The following is a 13,134-nucleotide window of genomic DNA, read 5'->3' on the forward strand; positions in this document are numbered from 1 at the left end:
ACTATGTCATAAAATGGCACATTATGACAAATTGTAAGAGATGTGCATAGAAACATGCAAATACTTTAAATAGAAGACGTAAAAATGAAAAGGAAGTCTAAGAAAATGAATAGAATGTGTAAGAGTTTGAAAAGAAGAAGGTGTAAGAGTGCAAGCTAGAAAATAGAAAGTGGAAACACAATTAGTGGGAATTTATGAGAGTTAGGATTTTAGAATTTAAAAACTCATAAATCCCTCCAAAAATGGAAAATTAGAATTTAGGAAACAGAAAATTCCAAAAATTCATGGAAATTAATTAATTGGGATTAATTAATAAAAGAGGATTGATTAGTAAGATGAGATTGATTAAATTATTAAGACATAGGAATAAAGCATGGGTTATTTATTCCTATAAGGAAAATTAATAGAAATGATTGGCCAAATGATAAAATAAAAACAAGGAATAATCCTATTAAAGGATTATAATGAAAATGTAGATCAAATATGATGACATTGGATTGAATCAAGGAGTCAATTAAGTTGATGAAATAAATGATGCTAGATGAAGGAAAATGAAATAATGACTTGTCAAGGACACATGACAAGGATTGATGATGTTGATAAGGCATTGAAGGATGTGACAATGCCAAGGATTGAATTGATAAAATGAGAACATGCCAAGGACACATGACATGTATTAATGAATGTTGATAAGGAACTGAAGGATGTAACAATACCTAAAGAATCGATGGTGATGTAACAATTTTGAATTTATTTCTAACATGATCTACATTTTGATTGAATGATAATCAAGTTGGCCAAAAGATCAAAGTTAGGAAAATGAGAAAATGGGACAAGTTAGGATGTAAAGGTGATAAAAGAGTGGTGCAAACCATTTTTGAGCATCTACAGGGTGAAGAGGATGATGAATAAGAAAAGAAAAATGTAGAGAAGAAGTTAGAGGAAGAGGAAAGAAAGAGAGAAGAAAAGAGAAGAGGAGAAGAAAGAATAGAGAAATAATTAAAAATAATAGAAGATGTCAAGCTGAAAGAAGAAGAAGAATAAGAAGAGAGATTAGAGAAAAATAAAGATAATGAAGAAAGAATGAAGGAAGAAGCGAAGGAGAAGAAGAGACAAGAGGATAAAAAGAAAAGTATTGAATTGAAAGTAGACTCATTCATTACAGTAGAAGCAACAACATCAATTACTATATTTCCTACAATATCTAATGGTGATGATGATCCAAAAGGATTAATGAGCTCTTTGAGAAAGATACTTGAGAAGAATAAATTTGTGAAGACTTTGGAGATAACATTAGTCAATTTCTAGACAGATTGCAGAAGAGAATATAGTCCACTATTATAGAACTAGACTTATAGAAGAAGGCTAGAGAAATGATAAGATCTTTTGATACAAAGTTCACCACTTTTTTTGATATTGCTTTAGTACAATCAAAGGCAATGCATGATGTATCACTATTTGACATAGTATATAACAATGTCAGGAATGATTTGCAACCATTAAATGTATGCATTAAAGAGATAAGGAATAACATAGACTAAGGTAAAAAGATGCATGGACAATGTGCAATGTCATACAATCATCTATTAAAATTTGATATTCTAATCAAAGGCTAAATGAGTGAGCTTCAAACACTCACAATCAGATTATAACAACCAAATGAAAGCATTGAAGATATTGGAATAGAGATGGATAAAATTCACAATGCTATTATCAAAGGCATTGAATTTGGAAAGGAGAAGGTAATCAAGAGATTCTCTATCCTTAGAGAATATTTATCTCCCAAAGTTATCATTTTGGAGAGGCAATTAGAGGAGTGTCTAGCAGTAAAGGCATCCTATAAAAAAAATTCCTATACTGAATTGAGCATAGTGGAAATGGCATCCTATTCCCTTTGTACACTCATCAATATATCTTATATAGTCAAGGAAAACTGGAAGAAAGATTTTGACAAGCTAGAACATGATTTTATAGATTAAATATCTAGAATGTCAAGTTGATAACAGGAAGGAAACACAATTTTGTGTGTACATATTTTTGACACCTTTTTCATTGATGTAAAAGGGGGAGAAGTATGTAAGGAAAATTGTATATGTACATGTTTGTTTATGTAAGGGATAAGTATGAAAAATTGTATATGTATATGTAAGGGGGAGCTTAGATATGTATTATAAATGAGAGATAATGAATGTAATGATACATCAAAACATGAATAAATTTTTCAAGCTTTGAAGGAAATTTTTTGTGTAGTTATTTTTTAGTTATTATTTTGCATGACATCATTTTGGGACTTAGCCAATTTTTCCAAATGTTTCCATCAATGCCAAAGGGGGATATTGTTGGAAATATGGCTAGGTAGATATATGAGTGTTTTCATTTATGGAAACATATCCATTTTGGTGTTTCATGACGTAATCAGAAGTAGAAAATTGTATATGTGTTAGATAGTTTACAATAGTACAAAGACAAATATGGTATGTATAGATGAAAAACTTTGAGTTGGCGCATGCGTAGTTGATGAGTGATAGATGAAAGTTTCATGATGATGTATATTAGTGCATAGATCTATATAGACAATATGACATAAGTTATAGAAGGATTACCCACATAGGCAATTAATAGAGGAGAACATAGCATGTCATTAAATTGAAGTATATGGCTTAAAGAATTATTTTGGAGAAAAAATAATTAATTGATCATGATGGGCCAACATCCTAGACATTTACCCAATGCTATTTTATAATCAATCAATAGTGTGAAAGCATCAAGGATAATTGATCAAGATTTATTTTTATTTTTTGCAAGGTATAAGTTGTTGGACTAACTGCCAACGTTCCCCTTTAGTATTTGTGACATGTCTTAACCACCTCCTATGTTCTATAAGTTTATTGTTGTATCGAGCATTAATAGGTCAATCTTTTGGTGCAACAATAACTCTAGCTTGTAATAAGTGGTATTAGAGCTTGGTTATAGGTTCGAATCTCCTCGGGTAACACTGAGGATGGGATTGCTAGACTAATCTCCAATGTTCCCCTTTAGGATTCCTATAAGTCTAGTGATTGCGTTGGGCATTCATAGGTCAATCTTTTGGTGCAATGACAACTCTAGCTTGTAACATAAGTAATGATCATATTTTGCATAGCTAAGGTGTGATGACAAGTGATGTGATTTGATGTGAAGCAATCAAGTGAATGTGATTTGTATGTGAGCTATTATGAAGGATATATGCCAAGCTTTATATGATGAGAGTAAGTATGAAGTACAACAATAAAACAATATTGTATTTATATCTATTCTTATACAGAAACTCAATTGTATATTGCATGTTAGGGTAGTAGGACCTTCTTATAGTCATTGTAATTCCTTTACCAACTCCTAATAGGATTGAGGCTTTTAACAAGGCCTAGTCCTCTAAAAAGGACTCAAGACACTATATGTATTTCATAGACTCCTAACAAGGTCAATATCCTTAATAGGATCTTTTGTTTAGTGGATCATATTGTGGGTATCATCCCCACAGATGTTTTCCCTTTGCCATAGTTTCCCTAGTTGATAAATATGTTGATCTTAGATTGATTATGACAAGTGAGTGTCAACACACTTAAGTTATTTACTTAGTTCATGCCAAACTAGTAGTACATGTCAAGCACAACATATAGATAATAGACAATGCCGAGTCATAGTGAGTGTCGAGCCACCCATGTGCTGAGTCACTCGAGTGTTGAGTAGATAGTATATGCCAAGTGACACAGGATCTAAGAAAATAGAGGATGCTAAGCAATACAGGTGTTGAGTCATAGTAGAAATGTTATTGTATGTCGAGCATCAGAAACTTCAGATGTTGAGTAAGACAATTTTGACATATTTGTTTGTAAAGGCACAAAAAATTATGTAAACCATTTTTGTGCTGACTTAAGATTGAATTTAAATATTTTGGAGATAAGGATGAATCTCTAGTTGGATTCCCTATGCAATTACATGGAACCAATTAGAAAATAGGAAGGATGAAGTGGCAAAATGGATGAATCTTAGTCATAGATTCATACCTAACCCTATGTCACCATATTCTTCTTAAGGAGGAAAAACCATAAACTTTATAAGAGTGTTGAAAGAGTGAAAAGAAGAATTTTGCATGCACAAATAGAGCATGCATGGTGGCTTAGAAGTTATGAAGTGAAACTACATTGCAGAATCAGTTAGAGAAAAATAGAGGATAGAGAAAAGGATACAACAAAGAGACATCTGATCAAGAAGTATCACAAAGAAATTGTTTAGAGGTGATCTATTATCAAGCAATCAAGTGCTAACTATAGGATCTATGCTGAGACATTCTAACAGGTGATTTTAGTCAAAATCTCTTAACTAAGTAGTCCTAACAAGCTATATGAAATCCTTTAACAAGGTTCTTACTTAGTTGTAAGTTAAAGTCCTTTAACCAGGGACACTTATAACAAGGTGTTGAAATCCTCTAACACAGTGATACCTAATAGTCTTTGTGACTTCCTTGTTTTGGCCATGAAGAGCCTCCATCGTATGTGGCCACCCCGTACCAAAGAGTCTCCAAGGTTCTCTAAGTGTCTATCAAGGTCGATCTTCCAAGGGTCATAACTTAGAGCTCATTAGCATTATCAATGAAATGATGAATGCCACATGGTGGTCATACCAAGGCCTAAAATAACCTATCTCATTTTTGAGATATCACATTCCATTTGAATTTGGCACAATGATCTCACTTGATACTAAAACCCATAGTTTTCCTTAGTTCATAGGTGCACATTGTGTAACTTTGAAACTGCTGATCTTGGCATCAAATTGTCAGTGCCATTAGCTTTTATGGGTGGGTGAACCCTAGTGACACCCTTTTTCTAGCCACAAAGAGCCTCCATCATTCATGGCCACCCCGTACCAAAGAGTCTCCAAGGTGCTCTAAGTGCATATCAAGGTCAATCTTCTAAGGTTCATAACTCAGACCTCATGAGGGCTATTGATGAAATGTTGAATGCTATAGGATAGCCATGGCAAGGTATAAAATAATCTATCTTATTTTTGAGGGATCACATTCCAGTTGGATTCAACACAATGATCTCACTTGATACCAAAACTCATAGTATGTCTCAGTTCATAGGTACATCATAGCATAACTTTGAAACTGCTGATCTTGGCATTGAATCATCAGTACCTTTAGCTCCAAATGTGTGGGTGAACCCTAGTGATACCCTTTTTTTGGCCATGGAGAGCCTCCATCATCCATGAGAACCCCATACCAAAGAGTCTCCAAGGTGTTCTAAGTGCATATCGAGGTCGATCTTCCAAGGGTCATAACTTGGAGCTCGTAAGGGCTATCAATGAAATGTAAAATGCTATAAGATAGTCATGGAGAGGCCTAAAATAACTTATCTTATTTTTGAGATATCACATTCCATTTGGATTTGGTACAAAAATGTCACTTGATGCCAAAACTCGTAGTGTGCCTCAGTTCATAGGTACATCACAACATAACTTTGAAACCACTAATCTTGGCATCAAATTGTCAGTGCCATTAGATCTGGATGGGTGGGTAAACCCTTGTGACACCATTTTTTTGGTCATGGAAAGCCTCCATTGGCCATGACCACCCTATACCAAAGAGTCTCCAAGGTGCTCTAAGTGTGTGTCAAGGTTGATCTTCTAAAGGTCTTAACTTGGAGCTTGTGAGGGTTATCAATGAAATATTGAATGCTACACAATAGTTATTATGAGGCCTAAAATAATCTATCTCATTTTTGAAAGATCACATTCCATTTGGATTCAGCATAGTGATTTTGATTGATGCCAAAACTCGCAATGTACCTTAGTTCATAGGTGCATCACAAAGTAACTTTGAAACCGTTGATCTTGGCATCGAATAATCATAGCCATTAGCCCTTCATGGGTAGGTAAACCCTACTAACACCATTTTTTTGGCCACAAAGAGCCTCCATCATCTATGGCCACCCTATATCAAAGAGTGTCCAAGGTGCTCTAAGTGCATATCGAGGTCGATCTTCCGAGGATCATAACTTGGAGCTCATGAAGGCTATCAATGAAATGTCAAATGCAAAAAGATAGTCATGGTGAGGCCTAAAATAACCTATCTCATTTTGAGAAATCACATTCTATTTGGATTCATCACAACAATCTCACTCGATGCCAAAACTCGTAATGTGCCCTAGTTCATAGGTGCATCATAGCATAACTTTGAAACCCCTAATCTTGGCATCAAATAATCAGTTCCATTATCTTTGGATGGGTGGGTGAACCATAGTGACACCCTTGTTTTGGTTGTGGAGAGCCTCCATCATTTACGACCACCTCGTACTGAAGATTTTCCAAGGTGCTCTGAGTGCATATTGAGGTCAATCTTTCGAGGGTCGTAACTTGGAGCTCATGAAGGCTATTGATTAAAAATTAAATTTTACATGATGGTTATGCCAAGGCCTAAAATAAACTATCTCATTTTCAAGAGATCACATTCCATTTGGATTTGGTATTGCGATCTCGTTCGATGCCAAAACTCACAGTGTACCTCAATTCATAGGAGCATAATAGCATAATTTTGAAACTACTGATCTTGGCATCAAATCATTAGTTTCATTAGCTCTATATGGGTAGGTGAACCCTATTGACACCCTTGTTCTAGCCGTAGAGAGCCTCCATTGTCCGTAGCCACCCTAGTGTAGGAGCACCTAGGTAGTCTAGTTTGTACCTAGTGCTTCTTTCTTGTCATGTTGGCTTGTAGTTATGATAGACACATCACAAGTGGTTTGATATGACCTATTAGGTCCTTAGGTAAGGTTAACTTAGTTGCTAAGTGGGTTTTTGCTCCTAGGTTGTGGTTATGCCTATAAGTTGCTAAATAGGGGTTAGGTTGACCAAAGTGGTAGAAAAGTTGACCAAAGATTAAAAACCATCTTGGAATGTCTAAATAAACCTAATAGGACCCCTTACCAAGTTTTGTGAACTCATATAATAAAAAATTATAGGTTATAGCAAAAATTGCTCAAAATTGTGAAAGTTGTAAAATTGCAAAAGTCGCAAAATTGTAATTTTGCAACTTTTTCTTGCAAAGTTGAAAATGAATGCAAAGAGTTAGTTAGGGGTTTGAGAATGAGCATAAAAGGTTGGAAACAACTATATAGGGTGTGAAATGACCTTGCTATGATTGTGATTTTAATGTGCTAACAATAATATCTAGATGAAATTTGTTTAAGATATTGACTTTTAGTTATTGTAGAGCTGTTGGTTGATCCAAACTCATAAATATCAATTTCATGATGCTGATGGAAGCCTTGAATCTTTATTGCATTGCCAAAATTTCATGTGGGCTTGGTAAGCTGAATGTGTAGTAAAGTCTCATAATAGCACTTGTTCTCATTTTTCTTTGTAAAGTTGATGTACCAAGGTGAAGGAGGTGGATTGCAAAGATTATTTCAAATTAAAAATATATAATAGAATTTAAAATTAAATATTATATCAAAATTTGATAATAAAGGTTGTTAAAATTTTATTCACAAATGATTGCATTTGAATCGAATATAACAAACATGATCAAAATGAATGATATTCCATAAACATGAACAATACACATAATCCATGATAAATTGAACAATACTATACTAAATTAATATGTATATCATTGTGCACATAAATGACAAAAATATATATCAAAATACATGTATCCATAGAAAAATTGCACAAATATATATATCAAATTTTATGTATCCATAGACAAATTACACAAATATATATCAAAATACATAGAGCCATATACAAAATGTGGTTGATCATGCCATCGAAATGTGTATAATATCGATGTTTCTATAAATAATGTGGCATATGCCATCTCAAAATGTATCATGATGTATCCTATGACAACTATACTATCCTAGGCTACTGGTGGATGATCAAAATGTAGCCTCTTTTCTACACTAGGTGGATCAGATGCCTCATACATAAACAAAAAAGGAAAACCAAAAGTTAGACTACTAAATTTATATCATTCTTTGTATCTAACACTGAATTACTCAAATTCATAATGATATTTTTTTAATGAAAATTTATATTATTAAACTTTCATCATAAATACCTCTCTTGTCGGCCTCTTGCATTAGTCAAGAGTCCTCTCATATGTCCTCGACAATGCTTGAACCTTGCTGATTGTGGCCTGCATATGTTCAAGTATGTTTTTCAAATGAATCTACAAATTAAAGTATAACATTATAATTCATAGCATGTTAAATTTATAACATATAATCAAGAATTAAAACTACAACTTACCTATGTTTACTCCTCCTCAGGATATAATAGCTACATTAGCAAAGATACAAAACTCTATCATCCAACCTCCTATGCACTAGGTGTTTCCTATGAGATAAAAAATACTAGTTGCTAATATCATAGAAATCAGATTTTAATTTATTTATGAAAATAAGGAAAATAAAAAATAAATGATACTTATACATATAATGGGGCTCTCAATGCAAATGGAAATGCCAGAGTGTCTACGACATTTAATGTACTTGGACTCATCACTAGTAGCCACACCCTATACAATAAAGAATGTAATCAAATTTCATTACCACAAACATTTTACAAGAATGCAATGATATTTAATCAAATAGAAAACACCTAATTACCTTTCCCTTGTCAATGGCTCCTTCCTCATCCCCTACACTCTGTCCCCCTCTGACAGGTGATACTTGCATGAAAAAAGAAAGATTAGAAACCATATATGCTACAATATCAAATAGAATAAACAATGAGAACACAACATAATGTATTATAGATGTCTCAAGGCCAAATGAAATAGTCTAGAGCATGGCATTATCAACCTATCTAATCTCCTCCTTAGTCATCAACTAAACATGAATGAAGATCACATACATGTATAAGTCAGTATTGGTTAAAAAATAAAATTACTCTATTATAAAGATTAACTTTAAATTGCATAAGTCATAACAAAAAAATCTATGCATGTACCGATACAGAAGGAGTCCATGCCTTTGAATGCCCTCCTCTCTTGCATTAGTGTGTGTAGCCTCTATATGCACGTCTAGTGTATCCTCACCAAACACAAACTAATACTTAGAAAGAACACCTATGGGACCCAAACAAATATTCTTACACATTATGCAAGTATGAGGCACAGAGCTCGCCAATGATGAACTTGCACTAGCATCATCAACATGGGGAGGCAAGACTAACCTAGCCTAGGATATCAATAGACTACTCAATCTATGGATGGATCTAATAGTCTAAGAGCTAGCCTTTGAAATGATATCAATATGTTGTACTCGAAGAGGGGGGAAGAAATTAGTAGGGGAGAGAGAAGTCCTAGCTTTCTTTCACTAGGCAAAGGGTCTGTCCTGAGGATCTCCTCCTCCTACACCCATGTTGGGCTTCATGCTCCAATAGTTCACCTTGAGGCCCAACACAAATTTTGTGCATACAATTTTCTAAGGAAATAAAATGACACCTCTAAATTTTTGTGTGGAGGGATGTCAAAAACCATCCAACAATGATCCCAAAAGTTTGCATGAATAGCCTCATTTGTGCACCATTTAATTGATATTTTGGGCTTTGCGCTTCAACATTTTTACTAATTTTTGGGTCTACAAAAAGTGCAACCAAATCATCTTTACTTATATTTAGGGTTGTAACCTCATCATAGTCCAACCCATCATCAAATGTGGCATGCATTTCATCACACCAGTGAAGAGAAGCATTTTGTTCATTGGTAAGTGTTTCAAAATTATCCACTATGGTATTTAACATGGATAACATAGGAGCCAATGTAGGTACAGTATTATATGTGGCTCGCAAAACCCTCAATTTGGCGAGATTTTCAAATATCAAATTTTTGATTTGAGAAGAGTTTCATAGGGGATCATTTGGTGGATGATTTGAGGGGGCACTGGATCATTTTGTGGAGGGTTATGAGGAACATTATTTCTTTCCTTAGTATCGTCATTTCAGTCAACCATACCTATTAATTTACAAAACATAATTTCTATTAAAAATAACCTAAATTTCAACAATTTCTATTAAAAAAACATAATTTTTAACAAATTCAATTAAAAATAACTAATTTATAATAAGATTCATTTAAAACATTTTTATAAAAAAACTTACTATTATTGTATACCCATTTTGAGATCGGATATCAGAAAGAGGGAGTTCTCCAAAACCAAAAAAAATGCAATGAGAAAACAACGCTCAAATTTTTTTCTTTATTAAAATCAAAGTTATAGGTATTGGGTATCTGATTTCATATTGGATACCAGATAATATCATGTACCCAATATGAAATCAAATACCTGATAAGGCTTGATCCTATATTTTTAGCTTTGGTATTAGGATGGGTGGAAAAAAGTTAGAGTGGATTTTGAAACACTTTTAGATGTTTTGAAACTCTATTTTTTCACATCACCACTTTTTGGCACACCATGATCCTACACATACCTAGATTGCTAACATATTCACAAAACCATTACCAAAAAATGCTTATGAATATCTTAGAGGGAAACTAAGGGTGATTCCCCTAACTAAAGCTACTTAAGTAGACAAGGTGCATTGCATCACAAACTCTACTTTGGTACATGCCTAAGGTACAATACTTTAGCACATCATAAATAAATCATTCATAGATAGATACCAAGTATTAGCTAGACATGCAAAATATACATAATTCATATGTACAAAGAGTTTGCAAGCTAAGAGAGCTACACGTCTTTGACATCATTTTAAAAGAGGGAGAGATTACTAAGAGAAGTCAAATGAAGAGATTACTGAGAAAGGAGGTAAGATACACTTCATAGTGAGAGAATCATGTAAAGGCAATTTGAAAATGTAGAATGATAATAGAGGAAGTTTTTAGAAATTGCATGAATGATAATCAAAATGAAACTAAGGATATTGGTCACTCATGGTAGTGATATCTTTTGGATTGTATGGTAACCTAGCTACTACTAGTATTCAAATGTTTCAAATGTTGTCATCAATGCCAAAAAGAGAAATTGTTGGAAACTTACAATCAAAACAATTGTTGTTTTGTTAGTGATGTCAAATCTATGGATGAGAAATATTGCTACCTAATCTAATTGTCATATATATTTGATTGAAGAAGAGGATTTGAAAAGTTACTAATAAATATAGAACCTAAAGGAAAGGTTGAAGTTATGAAAAGGAAGTTACAATGGACATTTGATTAGATAGACTTTGATAAAGAAAAGTAATTATTTTTGTCAAGAAAGCTAAGCTAAGCTGAGAAAAAGAGTAAAATTCCAAGGCATGACAAGTAATGCTAGTGTCAACTAAGCTTTATTTAGTGCTGATAAAATCTAGTGTTTACTAAGCATTAGCATTGACTGAGAAAATTAGTTGATGCTGAGCCAAGAATCTTTATCGTGACTAAGTATTTCAATGTTGACCAAGTATTAGAATTTAGAGATTGCTGAGTAATAGTAAGAGATCAAAAAGATCAAGCTAATTCAGTTGATTTCTTGGGACATGTAAAATGTCTTGAAGATAAGATTGATGAGTTGGATCATTAAATTCGAGGTGATTAGGTAAAGACCTGACATTTGGATTTGAGATAAATTTCTAGAGGATGATCAAGAAGAAGAACAAATACATTGAATTGAGTGAAATATGATTGTAAACCCTAAGATCTATGGTAGATGAAGAAAATGGTAAAGAGTGATTTTCTCATTTAGTGCCATGTCTAGCTATGTCTAGTCAAGCTAGGGAAAGCCTAGCTAGTGTGTGTATGAGTGAGTTTGTATGTGGAGAGACATATAGAGAAAGAATGATCAGAAACATAGAAGTGTGTGAATGAGAACCTAAAGGAGAAAGCTTATAGATATGATGTTGTTATTGATAAGAGAATCAGAGTAGAAGGCTTAAGTGTTGATGAGAAGAGTCAATTGATTTCTTGAAAGGTGACCAAGTAGATCAAGATCAGAGATGATAGTGAAAGGCTTACCAGTGCACCAACATAAGGACTAAATAGAGATCTAAACTAGAAAAAGTGAGTTGTAATCACAAAGATCAAACCTATTATTTTATTTCTTATCATTTTAAATAGTTTGTATTGAAATTCTTTTAGTAGAGGTTGACCTAACATTCATTTGATGACATAGTAGTTTGTGTAAATCTTTTAACTGGGTGATGTTCTAAATGGAATGATCAAAGTCCTCTTACAAGCCCACTCCTAATAGGGTGATTGATTAAATCTTTTAACTAGGTCACATTTAATAGTGTGTTTTATAACCTTTAATAGGGTTGGCTCTTAATAGAGCTCACTTTAAAAGAGTAAAAAAGAGTCACATGTCACTAGTGGTTTTTCCCATATTGATATTCCATGTAAAATTCTATTGTCAAACTATGATGAATGTTTACATTTGATAATGTTTTCATTATACAATGCAACTTATATTTATGACAGTTTATAGTAGAGACTGAGAAACATTAGGATACATAGAAAAATGAAGTTTTTAATGTTTAATTGTTCAAGTGGTGCATATAGATCTTGAGTAATTGATTCATCCCTCCTCTAAGTCATTCTAAACATTTATAATGACTAGGAGATGCAAAAAGTTTTTAGCAACTTTGAAAAGTTGCATGACAAGATTTTGGCAAAAAGTTGCATATCATAGAAATGGAGGTGATACTTATGGTAACTATCTAAAACCTCTAAGAAAAAATATAAAACCATGAATGAAACCCATTCCAAGGGTTGGATGTTGTAGTAAGTGTGTTTTGAGAAGTTAATGGTACAAAATATTGTCCAGAATTAACATAGTTTCATGTTTTTGATTTCTCAAGTACTTTTATGGTTGAAAGACTTACGTTTTGTTGGGATCCTTTTAGTTTATGTTAATTTAGTGCACTTTTTTTTGCATTGACAGTTGGTATAATATTTTTTTCTTACAGTTGGAACTTGTTTATAAATAGATAGTCTAATGTTCTATTTTGGCATTTTTTGTGAAAAATAGCTCCCCAATGAACCCTCACTATGTAATCATCATGGCCTTGAGGTTGATGGAAGTGGAGTACTTTTATAGTTTTCATAGAAAAGAAGAGACCTTAAAAATTGGTTTGTCATTTTTCAAGTCA

Source organism: Cupressus sempervirens, chromosome 10 (genome assembly GCF_028749045.1).
Source record: "Cupressus sempervirens isolate cs-2001-9-10 chromosome 10, ASM2874904v1, whole genome shotgun sequence".
Classification (NCBI taxonomy): domain Eukaryota; kingdom Viridiplantae; phylum Streptophyta; class Pinopsida; order Cupressales; family Cupressaceae; genus Cupressus; species Cupressus sempervirens.